Source organism: Triturus cristatus, chromosome 10 (genome assembly GCF_964204655.1).
Source record: "Triturus cristatus chromosome 10, aTriCri1.1, whole genome shotgun sequence".
NCBI lineage: Eukaryota > Metazoa > Chordata > Amphibia > Caudata > Salamandridae > Triturus > Triturus cristatus.
In genome coordinates, this window is record NC_140593.1 from 1,197,528,539 (window position 1) to 1,197,547,203 (window position 18,665).

Below are 18,665 nucleotides of genomic sequence, written 5' to 3' on the forward strand. Positions count from 1 at the left end.
CTCCAGAGAGGCTTCCCAGCAGGTAGGGGTTTAGGTTACCCCACATCCATTCCTCCAAGAACACTTCCCAGCATATAGGGGTTTAAGTCACCCCACATCCAGTCCTTCAAGGCGGCTTCCCAGCAGGTAGGGGTTTAAGTTACCCCACATCCAGTCCTTCAAGGAGGCTTACCAGCAACCAGGGGTTTAAGTCACCCCACATCTGGTCCTCTGAGGAGGTTTCCCAACAGGTATGGGTCTAGGTCACCCCACATCCAGTCCCCTGTGGAGGCTTCCTAGCAGGTAGGGGTTTAAGTCACCCCAGATCCAGTCCTCCAAGGAGGCTGCCGAGCAGGTAGGGGTTTAAGTCACCCCACATCCAATCCTTCAAGGAGGCTTCCCAAATGGTAGGAGTTTAGGTCACCCCACATCCAGTCCTCCAAGGATGCTTCCCAGCATGTAGGAGTTTAAGTCACCCCCCATGCAGTTTTCCAAGGAGGCTTCCCAGCAGGTAGGGGTTTAAGTTACCCCACATCCAGTCCTCCAGAGAGTCTCCCAGCAGGTAAAGGTTTACGTTACCCCACATCCAGTCCTCCAAGGAGGCTTCACAGCAGGTAGGGGTTTATGTCACCCCACATCCAGTCATCCAAGGAGGCTTCAGAGCAGGTAGGGGTTTAACTTCACATCCAGTCCTCCAAGGAGGCTTCCCAGAAGGTAGAGGTTTAAGTCACCCCACATCCAGTCATTCAAGGAGGCTCAAAGCAGGTAGGGGTTTAAGTTACCCCACATCCAGTCCTCCAAGGAGGCTTCCCAGCAGGTAGGGGTTTAAGTCACCCCACATCCAGTCCTCCAAGGGGGTTTCAGAGCAGTTAGGGGTTTAAGTCACCCCACATCTAGTCCTCCAAGGAGGCTTCCCAGCACGTAGGAGTTTAAGTCACCCCACTTTCAGTCCTCCCAGCAACTAAGAACTCTTTTCTTCATATGTGGTCTCCACATTTGAACATAGTACACCAGATGGGACATTTGATCACACAGTGAGTGGCTTTGTGATTTATTTTAATTGAACATAGAAATGCAACTAATCTTCTGAACACGTATGTGAAAACAAGATTAAAGGTATAATGCTATTTACATATATTTATCACACACAATCGATCGTTTCGATCTTCCATTGGCTCCTTAGAATAACTGCTTTAAGAAGAAGCGCCGTGGATGCTTGCCATACACAAGTGGTGTTACTATCAGCTCTGCCATACGAGCCACATTTCTGAATGTGCTGCCCATACTGGCAGCAGCAAGCACGTGAAATGATGCCAGTTATCTTTAGTGATATCCATATATATTACAGTCTTATGTTTCTGCCAGCTATACGGGATACATGTTATTACCATGAGTGTAAGGAAAACTGCTGCCTCAGCAGATGAATGCCCTATATAAGAAGGGACGCTGTCCCATTACAGAAGCTTCAGACTGTCGGTAAGTGCCACGACCCTGTAGGGCGGGCGATTTGGGGAATGATACAGCAAAGGAAAACATATTTTTATGGTTTGCCCTCTAATAACTGATTTGTGCAAAGCTTCCCATTCCATCTCTCATCATCTCTCTCTTTCGCCCCTCCTTCTCTCCCGAAGTCACTAATTTGCAGAAAAAAACATTAAACTTGTTACAAATGCTAATAACTGAAAAAAATACATTAAGTTGTTTTTGGTTGTGAATTATCTGATTGGCCGTGTGCTTGATTTCTCTTGCAGGGGCCTCGGCGCAGGCTTTTCTTTCTTACAGGGGCAGCATTGTCAGGTAAGACTTGAGGGGCTGCAGCAGTGGAGGGATTGTGCATGGCTGTGTGTGTGCTTGTGTGTCTGTGGGTGTGTCATTCTCAGACTACCCCATTACACATACATGCCAATGGTAACAGCCTTCTTATCTCACATGAAAGCACACACATACCACTGGCAAGCGCCTGGAGTTGCTGTTAATGAATTCAGGCATGAAAGGCCCCAACAGACACAAAAAGATGCCGAGCCAAGAAGTAGCAGCTCTCTGGAATCTTTTAATATTATGAGGTGTTCACAGAAACAATATAAACATTTTAAACAATTTGATAGAAATGGGCAGTTAATGCAAGCACAAGTAAAAGTACAATGATGTATTAATTAGCTCACTTCATTAAAATACAAACAACCTCCTGCAAAAAGTGCATTACACAACGAAAAATAAATACAATTTGCCTATGTTGTACACAATTTACAAATGCACAGTTTACGTTTCGGTAGTACTTCTTTAAAGAAATTTCCCAAGGCATACATGACCTCCACAGCTTCCCCTTTCCATAAAAATACAAATCCATCCTATCAGCCATTCATATGTAATTATATTGAAATGTAGCTTATGCAGCAGCTTCCAAAATTAACAAAATGGCATAAATTAGAAGGACATTCCTGGAGTCTTTGATACCACCCGAGTCCCAATTCCATGAAGCAGTCCTAGCTCAACACCTCAGTGCCTAGAAGCTGAACATCCATTCTGGACCTACAATCAAAGATCTACTGCCCGCGGGCCAGTCCGGCGCCTCTTTCCAAAGGGAAGGTGTGTGTTTGATAAACTATGTCCCACCTGTCACTCCCCCTCCATCAGCCCGCATCCATCACATCTATACCCTCACTCATCATTCCTCATCCCTCTCCCCACATCCCTTTGTCCCCATGCCTCACTTGTCATTCCTCATCCCTCTCACCACATCCCTTTGTCCTCATGCCTCACTTCATTCCTCATCCCTCTCCCCACATCCCTTTGTCCTCATGCCTCACTTGTCATTCCTCATCCCTCTCACCACATCCCTTTGTCCTCATGCCTCACTTTTCATTCCTCATCCCTCTCACCACATCCCTTTGTCCTCATGCCTCACTTCATTCCTCATCCCTCTCACCACATCCCTTTGTCCTCATGCCTCACTTGTCATTCCTCATCCCTCTCACCACATCCCTTTGTCCTCATGCCTCACTTGTCATTCCTCATCCCTCTCACCACATCCCTTTGTCCTCATGCCTCACTTGTCATTCCTCATCCCTCTCACCACATCCCTTTGTCCTCATGCCTCACTTGTCATTACTCATTCCTCTCACCACATCCCTTTATCCCTATGCCTCACTTGTCATTCCTCATCCCTCTCACCACATCCCTTTGTCCTCATGCCTCACTTGTCATTCCTCATCCCTCTCACCGCATCCCTTTGTCCTCATGACTCACTTCATTCCTCATCCCTCTCACCACCTCCCTTTGTCCTCATGCCTCACTTATCATTCCTCATCCCTCTCACCACATCCCTTTGTCCTCACGCCTCACTTGTCATTCCTCATCCCTCTCACCACATCCCTTTGTCCTCATGCCTCACTTGTCATTCCTCATCCCTCTCACCACATCCCTTTGTCCCTATGCCTCACTTATCATTCCTCATCCCTCTCACCACATCCCTTTGTCCTCATGCCTCACTTGTCATTCCTCATCCCTCTCACCACCTCCCTTTGTCCTCATACCTCACTTGTCATTCCTCATACCTCTCACCACATCCCTTTGTCCTCATGCCTCACTTCATTCCTCATCCCTCTCGCCACATCCCTTTGTCCTCATGCCTCACTTGTCATTCCTCATCCCTCTCACCACATCCCTTTGTCCTCATGCCTCACTTGTCATTCCTCATTCTTCATCTGTCATTCCTCATCCATCAATGTTCGTTCCTCCATTCTTATTTCGATCCTTCACTCATCTCTCATCGCTCCTTCCTCATCCGCCACATCCCATTCTTTATCCATCACTCCTCACCACCTCTCCCCGTCTCTCATTCCTCAATCCTCGCCCCCACTGTTCATCCTCAGTTCTTACAGCTTATCCATCAGTCCCCTCCCTGACTCATTCCTCTTGCTTCATCCCGTACCCCTCACTCCCCGTCCCTCATTCCTCAATCCTCACCCCCACTGTTCATCCCTCAGTCCTCACGTTTACCCATCACTCCTCATCCCTGACTAATTTATCTTGCTTCATCCCTTACCCCTCACTCATCGCCCCTCATTCCTCAATCCTCACCCCCACTGTCCATTCCTCAGTCCTCACAGCTTACCCATCACTCCTCAACCCTGACTCATTCCTCATGTTTCATCCCTTTCCCCTCACTCCTCACTCCTCGCCCCTCATTCCTTAATCCTCACTCCCACTGTTCATCCCTCAGTCCTCAGAGTTTATCCATCACTCCTCATCCCTGACTCATTTAACATGCTCCATCCCTTACCCCCTCACTCTCGCCACTCATTCCTCACCCCTCACTGCTCAGCCCTCCTCCTCGTGAGTGATGAGTAAAATGGACAAATGATGACGCGGGCGAAGATATAACCCCATCCATGTTAGGCCATCCTCAAAGCTCACTCCTCATAACTCAGTCTTTATTCCTTCTTCTGTAGAGATAAGGAAAACAACTGGTGTTGGAAGAACCCAGAAGGCACAATGTTGCAAATGATTTGCCCACACAAAGTGATAAATGCTGATTACATTATGTGTTAGGACCAACTCTTCCCTGATGTGGTTTTAGAACCAGATGTAAATCAGTTTTAAGACCTGAACATCAAAGCAAGTCAAAGAACATCATGAAGGGAATCATCTTGAGTCGAATCCACACCTGCCTTTTGCACGGTTCAGTTTCACCCGATCCCCTTCCTATACTGTTTCCAAAGTAATCAGTATTTCTCTTCTACTGAATATAATGAATGAATCAGTAAAACAAAACTCTCCTCCGTTGTCATTTAGCAAAACGATCTGAACATTCTAAGGCAACAGTCGCCCTGCATGTGTACGATGTAACTCAAACATATATGTATGTTTAGTTATAGAAGTAAGAACCAAAGAGACTTACAGTGCCAAGCTCTCCGAGTATGCGCACACCCCATGCCCATGTCCAGCGCCTCTCTCATGTCTTACGGGAGTATGGCGCTGTGCGGATGCACCGAATTTAAGAGTGTTGCATCTGTTGTCTGAACGCAGGCGTTGAAATCACTGAAGCCAAATAAACAGTGTAAATAAAGCAGGTCGTTCACTTCACTTTACTCTAAGTCGGAGCCAGCACCAACCTCTTGTCTATGCTGAGCACAACTGGGAAAACAATGTTTTATTTCATCACCAGTGAAGGAGGGATGAGGGATGTGGAGTGAGGACTGAGGAAGGAAAGCAAGGGAGGGATCATGACTGAGGGATGTAAAGTGAGGGATAATGATTGAAAGCAATGGAGGGATGATGACTGAGGGATGGGGATGAGGAGTGAGGTATGAGTAAGTAAAGCAAGGGAGGGATGACAACTGAGGGATGAGGGAGGTAGAGTGAGGGCTGAGGAAGGAAAGCAAGGGAGGGATCATGACTGAGAGATGGGGATGTGGTGTGAGGGCTGAGGAAGGAAAGCAAGGGAGGGATCACGACTGAGGGATGGGGATTTGGAGTGAGGGATGAGGAAGGAAAGTAAGAAAGAGATCATGACTGAGGGATGGGGGATGCGGAGTGAGGGCTGATGAAGGAAGGCAAGGGAGGGTTGATGACTGAGGGATGTGAAATGAGGGTTGAGGAAGGAAAGCATGGGAAGGATGATGACTGAGAGATGAGGAATGTGGAGTGAGGAATGAGGAAGGAATGCAAGGGAGAGATGATGACAGAGATTTGGAGTGAGGGCTTGGGAAGAAAAGCAAGAGAGGGATGATGACAGAGGGATGGGGATATGGATTGAGGGATGAGGAACGAACAAGGGAGGGATGATGACTGAGGGATGGGGATGTAGAGTGAGGGATGAGGAACAAAAGCAAGGGAGGAATGATTGAGGTATGAGGAATGTGGAGGGAGGGCTGAGGAAGGAAAGCAAGGGATGATGACCCAGGGATGACATTACCTGGGTAGAAAAAGGCATTTCATACCAGGATAATGCGGCTTCGAGAGGCGGAGGAACTAGCCAAAACCTCAGCAAGGGGATATGGACCTCTGCAGACCACCCCGTATATGGAGCCATATCTGTCTTGGGTGGATGCCACCTAGCACAGAGTCCTATTCGCCAGATTCAGATTCGGTATCTTAAGGTGGCAGTTAAGCTTTCCTTTGGGCCAGTTCGACCCCAATAATGTTCCGATCTATCCCTGTGATGAGTCTTCGCCCCAGAGTTTGTTTCATTTTGCTTTTTTCTGTAAGCTTTACTTGGTATTCTCCAAAAGGATTTTAATTCCTTTAATCTGAGCTTGCAGTATTAGAAGATGCACCGAGGCCTTGCTTTGCTTGCAAGGGTTAAACTCCCCTTCACTTTGCATCTCCATATGGTTTTTTTTAAAGGATGCTATTGCCAGGAGAAAACAAATGCTGTTTTGACAGCCTGGTCCTGCCAGTTTGATCTGTTTACATGATAATTGTGGGGCATTGAGCGTCATTGCAGCATTCCCGTATTTTGCTTGACAGGGACTTTGATTGTGTTTTCACTATTTATTTTATCAGTTGTTTTATTGAGATGATCATGAGATGTTTTGTTAATAATGCTTTTTATGTTTGTAATGTGCTTTTACGGCGGTGTCTCACTGACTAAATAAAGTATTATCTGATCTGACTGAGGGATGAGGGATGTGGAGTGAGGGCTGAGGAAGGAAAGCTAGGGAGAGATGATGACAGAGGGATGAGGGGTGTGGAGTGAGGGCTGAGGAAGGAAAGCAAGGGAGGGATCATGATTGAGGGATGTAGAGCGAGGGCTGAGGAAGGAAAGCAAGGGAGGGGTGATGACTGAGGGATGGGGACGTGGAGTGACGGATGGGGAAGGAAAGCAAGGAAGGGATGATGACTGAGGGATGGGCTGCTTCAACATGGATGAGAGCTAGGGATGAGGACTGAGGGCCATTAAGGAACGAGGAGAGCTGGATGAGGAGTGAGGATTATGGAAAGCAAAGTGAGGGGTGGGAATTTGAGTGGTGAGGAATACGGTAAGGAATGAGGGATGATAAGTGAGGGCCTAGGAGTGTAGAACGAAGGATGAGGGCTGAGGGGTGAGAATCGAGGGATCAGAGATAAGAAGAGTATTGTGAAGTGAAGGATGACGAATAAATGTGAAGTGAGGGATGACGCATGCATGTGGAGTGAGGGGTGACGAATGAGGAGCAAGGGATGAAGAATGGGAATCTCCTAAAATGGATGCTGCTGTGGTGGCAGCAGTGGGGCTGGCCTCGTTAATGTGTTGGACAATGCGCACCTAGTTCTTTAGCCCTGAACGAATCATGCCAAAGGAGACGTCATGGATAAAAAAGCAAATGTCGGCATATATTGTATTTATAATCATGGGTGGTGCTCGAAAGAACCTTTCTGAGATTCCGAAGAGTGCAATGCAGAATCCTCTCAACTTTCACATGCTGCAGATATTAGCATCAGGTGGTTGGTGACCTTTCGGGCAACGGTGGGCAGCCCCAGCTGGTGGTGGCACAACTGGAGGGAGAAGTCCAGTTCTTGATACCTATTCCCCACCACTAAACACCCGGCTGACAAAAGTGCACCTTTGATAGCAATGCGATGTAAACCTCATTCTTACAGACAAAGCAACTGAAAGTGAACCTTGGAAGCAAAACATTGAGAAGTGACCAAGCTCACCTGTAGTTCAGAGGATGTGATCATGTGGCACTCTTCCAAACTCTGCCTGTCTCTCTTCCTTTTCTATGTCAGCATGACGTGGAAGACAGCTAGGTGCACATGAGGATCGTCAACCCTTAAAAGGAAGATTTTCAGCTTAGCACACGTTACGCTAACTTCACCGCTTTAGGAGACTTCAACCTCCATGTTAACAACGATTCCTGTTCGCACAGCAACTACTTCATCTCTACGCTAGCGGCCTGCAACCTAGTCCAAATATTAACCCTACCCACGCATAAAGCGGGTCACACACTGGATCTGATCTGTTCCAATTTACCATCTATTCGGGCGACTCCCCCTACCCCGGTTATCTGGCCGGACCATTTCCTCATCCCGTTTGAGATTGGCATTCCCTGCCACATTAGACCCGTTATTACCCCCAAATCATCAGGCAGAAACTGGAGTCGCATCACCCCTGAAACGCTCCTGGAATACCTAAAAAATACCCAACCTTGCCTGTCGTCTGATCCTGACCTACAGATTGACCACTTGGACGCATGGATCGGTCAGGCCTTAGATGCTTTGGCCCCTCTTAAACCCATCAAAACCCACAGGGCTGTACCTTCAGCACCTTGGTACTCTGACGAGCTCCGGCAGAAAAAGGCCTCCTGTAAATCTCTTGAACGCCTCTGAAGACAGTATTATTCCCCGGATAGTAAAATCACCTACAAAACAGTCCTCAAAGAATACCGGAGAATGATCGAGGAGCACAAACGGGATTTTCTGGCCTCTAGAATCAAACTCGCCAGCAATGACGTCAGGGAGATTTTCAATATAGTTAGAAAAACACCTTGCGACCGTATGTCAACTCCAGGACATTACGCTCCAATTCCCTATTTTTCCTGGAAACTCCACGATTTAAACGATCTCGTGCAGGTGGAAAAACCTTTGAGGTCTGTGCCACTCAGCGTTGGAACAAGCTCCCGCTAGCCTTACGCACCTGCCAAACAGAATCAGCATTCCGTAAATCCCTGAAGACCCATCTCTTCTCTTCTTAAACAGGCTTTCTGATCCTATGCTCTCTGTTTCCAGAGTTCTCAGCGCCGGGACGCCCCGTTGGGGCAGCTGTCCGCTTTACAAAATACACAAATAAATAAATATTGTAAAACTCTGACTTTGGAATAATCGTGCATAGAATTTAGCGCAGCACTGTCATGTTTATTATATGCGTAATTTAGGTGTTCATTCCATCGTTTCTTTAAAGCCAAACAGGACAGGTTAACTTGAAGGTACATAGATCTGCCAAACCATGGACAAATGAAGGGCCCTTCAGTCGCACTTCTCGACCCAGGCCCCTGGTGTATATCTGAGAGGAGGAAGCTTCTGCCCCATCTCCTCGGGGCCATGTGCACGTGTTGAGATGTGTGTGAACACAACCTTAGTACCTTGGACAGTCTACACACCATCGCAAATTGCTTTTACACAAGTATGTTTTTTTTTTTTCACAAATCCTTTGAAAATCTACTTTAAGGCTGCAATGTGTGACTTGAAACAAACATGCCATTACCACTCATGCTCTTAAAACGCTGCCTTTACAACGCAGGTACTGTTACCACGCAGGATTTTACAATGCATATGACTTTACCACGATTAGTCAAGCGGGGGCCGAGAAAAAAGGGGGTCCCAAAACACGTTTTCCCCATGCATTTTTCCAGAGGACCTTTAGTCGAAGGTACAGCCCGAACGGCTGAACAGAATTACTTGAAATTTGGCAAAGAGGTAGTCCTCAGGTCAGGCATGTGCCTTTTGCATATATGGAGTCAATCTGTTCAGTAGTTCCTGAGAAAATTGCAGTTAAAAGTACATATATATCTATATGCGCGCACCGTGCGCGCACCGTGCGCCCACGGTGCGCGCACCCTAACGTGCGCGAGCGTAATTCTGATTGGTGGTTACATGTCAGTCAACGTTCGAATCGGTCGAAATCAGGAAGTGTCGGCCGCCATTTTGTTTGTTTTGTGTGCGACAGGGAAAAAGGAAGGTGGCAAACGTGAAAAGGGGGCAGGGTAGAAAGTTCCTGCCCCCCTAGCCATTGTCAGGGGGTCCCTGAAGGACCCCGAAGGCTGAAAAAAACATTTTAATTTTTTTTCAAAAAATCGCGTGGTGCGCGCACCGTGCGCGCACGGTGAAAAACCTTAAAAAAAATAATATATATAGAAAAAATATAATAAAACATACATAACTTAGCATTTAAAAAACCTTACAAATTCACTTAAAAAACCATAGGTTTCACACACGTTATAGTTAGGAATTAGCATTTAAAAAACCATAGGTTTCACACATTTTATAGTTAGCTGGACATTTCACTCGTAAAAAACCATTGAAATTCCCCTGTTATAGTTAGTTCAGATAACTATAACTCGCGCGACCGCCACTCTATCACAAGGATGATGTCATCAGTGATGTCATGAGTGATGCCACTGACCATGTCATGAGTGATGTAATATGTGACGTCATGAGCAGTGGATTGCGGGCGCGCGAGTTATAGTTATCTGAACTAACTATAACGGGGGAATTTCAATGGTTTTTTACGAGTGAAATGTCCAGCTAACTATAACATGTGTGAAACCTATGGTTTTTTAAGTGAATTTGCAAGGTTTTTTAAATGCTAATTCCTAACTATATATCTATCTATATCTATCTATATCTATCTATATATATATATATATATATATATATATATATATCTATATCTATCTATATCTATCTATATATATATATATCTATATATATATGAGATGAAGTCGTCCAACAGGCACACTGGTACACCGGCAAAAAGGACGAAGCGAACCCGTTGACTGGTGCTCAATATTTTATTTTTCACTGCCCGACACCATCACTACCATGACGCGTTTCAGCCCACGTGGGGCCTTGATCACATGACACGCAAAGGAAATACAATTGAATTTAAAGTGCACAGTGCATGACGTCTTTCCTGAAATGCAATAGACATAGAAAGAGTGTACATCTGATTCAATGTTGAAACAGAGACACGTTAAGAATACCATTACTATATGTAAAATACATCAGATAAAATGGATGGACACCTTAAAATTGTCAAGTGCAGCAACGTTGCTACCTGACAAATAATACATGGGTTTAAAAATTAATTAATTCATTGATTAACACAAAATCAGACAATACTTATAAATACACTCAAATAATTTAAATACATTATATAAATATATAAATACATTGTAATAAATATATAAATATATAAATAAATAAATAGATAAATGCTAAGAGTAAAAAAGTCATATGTCTAAGTTATAATAAAGTGTTAAAGTAGACCCATTGTCTGCAAGGTGCCTGGTATCTGATCAAACCTAGTCTTTACAAGGGGAGGAGGGGACAATTAAGCCCAAGTGGGCCCTCTCTTATTTTAACCCTGGAATGGATCAAAGGTTCTATGTGCAAATATAAGCAGAAAGATTTAAAAGAGATAAAAAAATAGTGCAAACCCAATGTGAATGGAATTGTGAATTAAAATATCATTATGTGTAAAAAAACTTTTTTTTATTTTTTAAGAGAGGTAGATGCAGTAAGTACGGAAGACTATGACATTGCCTAGTGTAGATAGGTATAAAAATCCTCACTAGCGTTGAGTCCATTTGGGGTTTTACAGTCCAAAAGAACAATGTGCCTAGTTTCAAGTTTACGTAAAATTGACTCACGATCCCCACCCCTTCTCTGTGGTGGGACTGAGTCAATGGCAAAATATTTGAGGCCTACGGGTTTTTTTTCGTGTAGTGCCTCAAAATGTCTCGCCACGGGATATGCGATATCCCCATTGGAAATGGCACGTATGTGCTGAAGTATTCTCTTGTGGACCTGAAGTTTAGTACTTCCCACGTACCGTAGGCCACAAGGACACTCCAGCACATACACCGCATATTCAGTTTTGCAGTTTAGTTTGTTACGAATACGGGTAGGTGTGTTGCTGAGAGGTGTCATGTACTCAGTTTTGTTCACACCATACCTGCAAGCTTTACAAACTGAACATTTGAGGAACCCTTTACTGCTGCCAAGCCAAGAGGTGTTGACTCTAACCTCAGGACTACTTGAGACTAGGAATTGACTCATAGATTTGGCCTTCCTGTATGTAATACAAGGGGAGTGAGTCATGAGTTGGCCTATCACAGGATCATTGGCAATTAGGGCCCAGTTCTTTTGGACAATTTTACGTATACTCTGATGCTGAGTATTGTAGGTGAGGATCAGGCGGGTTGCCTGCACATCATTGGACTCATTGTTCTTGGTGTCTTTTATATACGGTGTAATCAAAAGACTGCTGGACTTATTTGCTTTACAGATTGCTTTATCAAGCAAATCGGGGCGGTACCCTCTTCTCAAAAATCTTTCTTTGCAGTTTTTCTGAGCCTCGAAACAATCCTGATCAATACTACAAATTCTTCTAATACGGAGCATTTCGCCGTATGGGATGCTTTTGATCAGGTGTGCAGGGTGGTGACTCGAGGCATGTAGCAAGGCATTACCAGCTGTGGGTTTACGATACATCCTAGTTTGTAATGTGTTCCGTCGGATGTATATTTCCACATCAAGAAAGTAGATAGTGCTACAGCTAATCTGACTTGTGAAATGTAGATTGAAATCATTTTCATTAATGTCAGAAATAAATTCTATATATATATATATATATATATTGCACAGAGGTTCTCCCCATAGATCCAAGGAAAGAAGACGAGCCACTCCGTTGTTTGCAGAAAAAGGTGTAAAGTTTATTCACACCGGACGACGCGTTTCGGCTGACAAGCAGCCTTGGTCACATGACCTCGCCTGTAAACCAGGAAGTACATATCGAAATCAGTTTCGAGCACGTCGCAGCGTGCACAGTCAACAGTGAAAACAGACTTGGTCCCAGAGGTCAAAAGGTTCTTCAAAATATACAATAACATTCGTAAATTAGAAACTGCAGTAGTTAAATAAATTGCAAACATAGAAACGAGATTACAAAAATTGTAAAACATAATTACTCAGATTTCTTGATATCAGCAATATTGTGATATCATACACAGTGTTTTGTGACCATAATTATACAAATTCATGATAATTCCATCATAGGATATTAGTTATCCTGCAAGGGGGTAGTATAGTACTATGAGGTCAGTAACGAGTGAATGGCAAATCCAGAAGGTAGTGGTCACTTATTTTTCTACTATACTATAAAGCTAATGGTAAAGTACCAGTTAATGCTTAAACCTATAATTATAGGAAGGACCACTACTAACAATAGGTGCATGCAACTACAGGTATAGTACCCCAATTCTTTTATTGAACTTTCCATATCAAGTGAAGAACGTGCGCATACCAAAAAATTAGCCAGTAATTTCTATCGGTGACTATTGGTGATGAATTCATCTATTCAAAAATTTGATTACAAAAACAATGGCAAAAGTCAAGTAGGTAAATAGGAATTAGACTTTAAAACTGGTTACAATGATAGGGAGGGAAGCAAAAAAAGGGGGGGGGAGGATATTCCTCAGACCTGGTTAAAAAACAGCAGATTAACAATATTTACAGATGAGAATACATTTCCTCGTCATTATTGAGACCTATCGGAAAAAGACTGCCTGCTTGTAAAATAAAACGAGATTCCAGTCTCCTCAGGGATTGTACTCTATTACCACCTCTGGGGTGTTTGGGCACACTATCTAGTGCAAAGAATTTTGCTTTCATCCAATCACTGGAGTGGTGTTCCTTGAAGTGCCTGGCAGTGCTATAGCTAAGATCTTGATTAGTTATAGCCCGCCAGTGCTCCAAGATTCGTTTTTTGACTGGGAATGTGGTGGACCCCACATACCATTTGGAGCAGGGACATGTGATGGCATACACCACATGGTCAGTATTGCAGTGGATCATTTTGGGGATCCTCCACAATTTGCCTGTCTTTTGTAGAACAACTTCTTTCACATCTTCAGAGTGGCTACAGGCTTTACATTTCCTGCACCGCTTGAATCCCTTCCCCTGTTCTAGCCATGTCCCTTTTTTGGGTTTCAGATGGCTGTTCACCAGCATATCTTTTAGGGATGGACTTTTCCTAAAAGAGAAAGAAGGACATGATCCAATCCTGACAGGTAATATATTATCCTGTGTCAGGATATCCCACCTCTTTTTCAAAATGTTTTTCAATTGATTAGTTTGTGTAGAGAAGGTGGTTACAAATCTGATAGGTGTCACATTGGTGGGGGCGTTTGTTGGTATTTTAGAAGTTTTGAAAAGGGCTTCAGTCCTACTGATATTGTCTACCTTTTTCGTCCCCTTCACGAGCATTTTATCAGTGTAGCCCCTCTCCCTCAGCCTGCTTATCATCAACTTTTTGGTGTTTAGATATTCTTTTTTGGTGCTGCAATTTCGCTTAGCTCTGAGGAATTCACCATAGGGTAGACTCCACCTAAAGCTGGGTGAGTGGCAGCTGGTAGCATGTAGAATGCTATTTCCAGAGGTTTCTTTTCTGAAGAGGGTTGTCGTCAAGGTATTATTGGTGACCATGAGTTTGATGTCTAAAAAATTAACAGTTTGTTGACTATGCACCATAGTGAATCTCAAATTCATACCATTCTCATTTAGAGTTTCGTAAAAAGTCAGAAGTTCACTTTCACACCCCTCCCAGATAAAAAAGATGTCATCTATGTATCTTAGCCATAGATTGATATTTCGTGTCCATCTTTCCATGTCTTCATTCCAGAGCACTTGCTTCTCCCACCAGCCCATGGTGAGATTCGCATAGCTGGGAGCGAAGCAAGTGCCCATAGAAGTGCCCTGTATTTGTTTGAACAGATTGTCATTGAACAAAAACACATTCTCAGTAAGGCACATCTCAATCATTTGGAGGATCATGTGTGTGTGGTCAGAAAGGTGTGTACTCCTTGTTTTAAGGAAGTCATGGCAGGCTCTTATCCCGTCACCATGACGTATGCTCGTATACAGACTCTCTACGTCAAGGCATACCATCCAACAATTAGACCCCCAATGAAGATTCTCAATTTTTTGGAGGAAATCCTTGGTGTCCCTGACGTAGGAGCTGAGATCTTTGACAAACGGGAAGAGAAAGTGATCAATATATATAGACGTGTTCTCAAACAGACTGTTTTTGGAAGAGACAATTGGACGTCCTGGTGGATTAACGGGGTTCTTATGTACTTTAGGCAGTAGGTAGAAAGTGGGTGTAGTATATATATATATGTTACCTACTGGTGGTCACCACTAGGTAGTTATAGGTAGGACCATGTTTCCTTAGGAATAACATTTTTTTGACTTGCCTTTATCTTTGACGCCGTTTGACAATTCTTCACAAAATATTCCCAAAAAGTGCCCCAGTGATTCTTGTGCATCGATAGTTTAGGGCGAACAGTCAAGCAGGGGCCAAGAAAAGGGGGGGGTCAAAAAAAGTATTTTTCCCATGTCAATATCCATAGAGATTTAAGACACAATTACAGCGAAAGCTGTTGGACAGAATTACACTAAATTTGTCAGAAAGGTAGCTCTTGGTCCACAGAGAACCCTTTTTGTTATTTGGTGTAATTCCATTGACTAGTTTTCAAGATATTAACTGAAATCGAATTGTGTATATCTAGGAACGTGGATCCTTTTCTGATCCTCCTTAGATTTGTGAATCCACGTGCCAACAGCAATGCCATGAATTGCTGGCTGCAACCTGAGAGGAAAGTTGCTGCTGCCATTTTGTCCATCGAAATTCGGTTCCCAGAGGGTAATATAAAGTTAAAAAGTGATAGAAGGGGTCAGGGTAGAGGTACTCTGACCCCATGGGACTAATGGAGGGGTCTGTGAGGGACCTCTCATGTGCAAGACATTGCCCCAAACCCTTTTTCTTTTAACCACGTGAGGATTCGTGGATCTCTCCGGATCATCCGAGATTAGGGTGGATCAGCGATCCAGACCCGAATTTAAAAAAAAACATACACTCCCTCACAGAGTCACACACCTACTCACACACTCACTTACACACCTACTTACACACCCTCATAACCGCTCCCACACTCACGCAAAGACCCTCAAAACCACTGACACACCCAATCTCAGATTCAGAGAGCTTTCACACACCCATTCACACACCCACACAGCAACTCACACACCTACTCACACACCCACAGGGCCACTCCCACACTCACTAACAAACCCACACAGCCAGTCACAAACACACTCACACACCCACACACCCACTTACACACCCACACAACATCTCACACACCCACTCACACACCCCTTCACACACCCAGGTTGCAGGGACATTATAGTTAGGAAATAGCATTAAAAAACATGGAATTTCACTGATAAAACCAAAGGTTACAGGGACGTCATAGTTGGAAAATAAAATTTTTAAAAAATTTGAAATTGACTGAAAAAAACAAACGTTACAGGGAAGTTATAATTATGTTCAGATTTTGCACACACACAACCATTGCAATTCAGCAGTTATAGTAATCTCAAGTAACTCGTGCCCAGTGGTGTAGCATGGGGGAAGCGGCCTCCCACCTTTCTCCCTGGGGTTCTTGTGGGGCGGCAGCCGCAGGAATCGTCAGCAGCACCCTGCTCTTACATTCGGCTACCGTGGGCGGCACATGCAGGGGGCCGCCAGGGGTGGCATAAGGGCTAGCTACGCCGCTGCTCGTGCCCTAAGGTAACTATAACTGATGCCCCCACCATGGACTGCTAATTACTTCACATATTACAACACTCATGACATCTCTGCTAATATCAGTGCAACATTTGCAGTGAAAATGTTGATGGGAAAACAGTGCATGGCGGGGCACGAGATATAGTTACCTTGGAGCACGAGTTATAGTTACTTGAGAGAACTATACCTGGTGAATTTTTATAGTTTTGTGCGTGTAAAATCTAAACCTAACCATAGCATTCCTGTAACTTTTGTTTTGTACAGTGAATATATATATATATATGTCCTTAAAAACCCACAACCCATTAACGCTTACTCCCCCTAAAATTACCCTTGCCACACAAAAACCCTAAACCCTAAAATGATCCTTCCCACACAAAAACCCTTACCCACCCTAAACCCTAAAAATTCTCTTGCCACCCAAAATCTCATACCCAGCCTAAACCCTAAAATTGCCCTTGCCACCCAAAAGCCCATACTTACCTTAACCCCTAAAATAACCCTTGCCATCCAAAAAACCATACCCACCCTAAACTCTAAAATTACTCTTGCCACCCAAAAAAAGCCATACACACCCTAAACCCCAAAATTCCCTTGCCAACCAAAAGCCCAAACCCACCCTAAACCCTAAAATTACCCTTGCCACCCAAAAACCCATACTCACCTTAAACCCTAAAAATGCCCACCCTAACCCCTTTCAAATACATTGCTCCACTGTGGCATGTGGTTAGTGATACCATGACTGCTTATTATTTTCTGAAATGCGGAGTCACTTGTTGCCAACCTGCCATGTGTGGAAATACAAAAGCATCTCATTTAGCAATGTCAGTGCCTCTGGGATATGTGTGTGAAACTAAGCAGCATTGGATTGTTTCCAATGATACAAATCTTCTTTCTTATCCCACTAGTAACAGTCGGTAGCCATGTCGTCGGACGCGGAAATGGCAGTCTTTGGGGAGGCTGCTCAATACTTGCGCAAGTCTAAAAAGGAGCGCCTGGAAGCCCAGAACAGGCCGTTTGATGCCAAAAACAGCTGTTATGTGGACGACGATAAAGAACTTTATGTCAAGGGAATGATCACTGCACGAGAGGGTGGCAAAGTCACCGTCAAGACTAACGATGGAAGGGTAAACGTCAACTATTATGAAAGATATTGGAATTGAGTGTAACATTATGATGCACCCAGAACTAACCTTGAGTGTCATTGTTTCTTCCCAGACTGTAACAGTTAAAGAGGACCAAGTCTTCCCTCAGAATCCTCCCAAGTTCGACAAAATTGAAGACATGGTCATCATGACCCACCTTTATGAAGCCTCCGTGCTGTATAACCTCGCCAAGCGATACGCAGCCTGGATGATCTACGTAAGTAGTGGACTATGTGAGCAGGATACATTTATTTCAGGAAACAGTTACTTTTCATTCTTCACCATCCGCCCAACTTGAAAAGCCAATTTTGTGTACATTGAAGAGCAGAAAGAGTGATTACGGATGTGTCCGTCCAATGAGAGTATCTGCTCGTGTAATAATCATATTTTTCTTAAACTGATTTGGAATATGAATCATGTGTTGGACAACTGAGGTTAGTTACATTTTAGTGCTGTAAGTGACAAGAGGGACCCTGGGCAGGTCAAAGATGGTGATAATAAAAAGGCTCTTCATTGATTTCCAGGAGCAATGGCCTTTCTCAATATCTGCCCTTACTTTTCTGGATCCCCGCTCTATGCCAGTCGTCGCTCCTTGCAGTGAGCACCTGGTGGCAGAAGCACCAGCCTCTGGTTTTCATTCTGCCACCACTGCCACAGATGTGTGACCGTTGTGGGCGTGTTTCTTCTGCAGAACCTAGAGTCACTTTCTATGTCCCACTGCTTTCAGAAATGGCCAGTTTTATTCAGCTGTAATAAAACATAAATGCCCTGTCTATATCAATCACCTATCTCCTTATGAAATTGTAACTCGTTACCCAAATAAACATATGGGTACTGTCAGAAGAGCATCCCTTAGTACTAGCTGTGCTGCTTGATCCGTAATAGCCCTGGGGCTCACTGAAACATGTATATCATCAGACACCTTAACAATAAAAACAAACGGAGAAAGAGAACAAGCCATGCAGAAGAAACGGTGTGGTACTGGAGCGGCCGCTCACAGCATCTTCTTTACCGCAGCAGTTGCTATGGACTTCCACTGAAACCCTATGCACATGGAGCCAAAAAATGTGGACATCCATTAGGCAGGGAAAGATGCTTGGCTGGAGGAAGTGTATGGGACCAACTGAGCAAGCACGTCAACCGACAGCACAAGATGAAGGAAAGATGACAATGTGGAAGGATATAGAGCAGAACATTAGGAACAA

The 18,665-nt window shown here is 44.2% G+C and overlaps 1 pseudogene across 1 annotated transcript in view; it reads left to right on the forward strand.

Moving 5' to 3' along the window:
• LOC146797034 (myosin-4-like) overlaps positions 1-18,665 on the forward strand; it is a 239,725-nt pseudogene that overhangs the window by 198,113 nt on the left and 22,947 nt on the right. Inside the window, exons 2-4 of the transcript XR_014970089.1 lie at positions 1,731-1,776; positions 17,224-17,442; positions 17,534-17,677. The product of XR_014970089.1 is annotated as a myosin-4-like (transcript). The remainder of the gene's footprint in view (positions 1-1,730; positions 1,777-17,223; positions 17,443-17,533; positions 17,678-18,665) is intronic.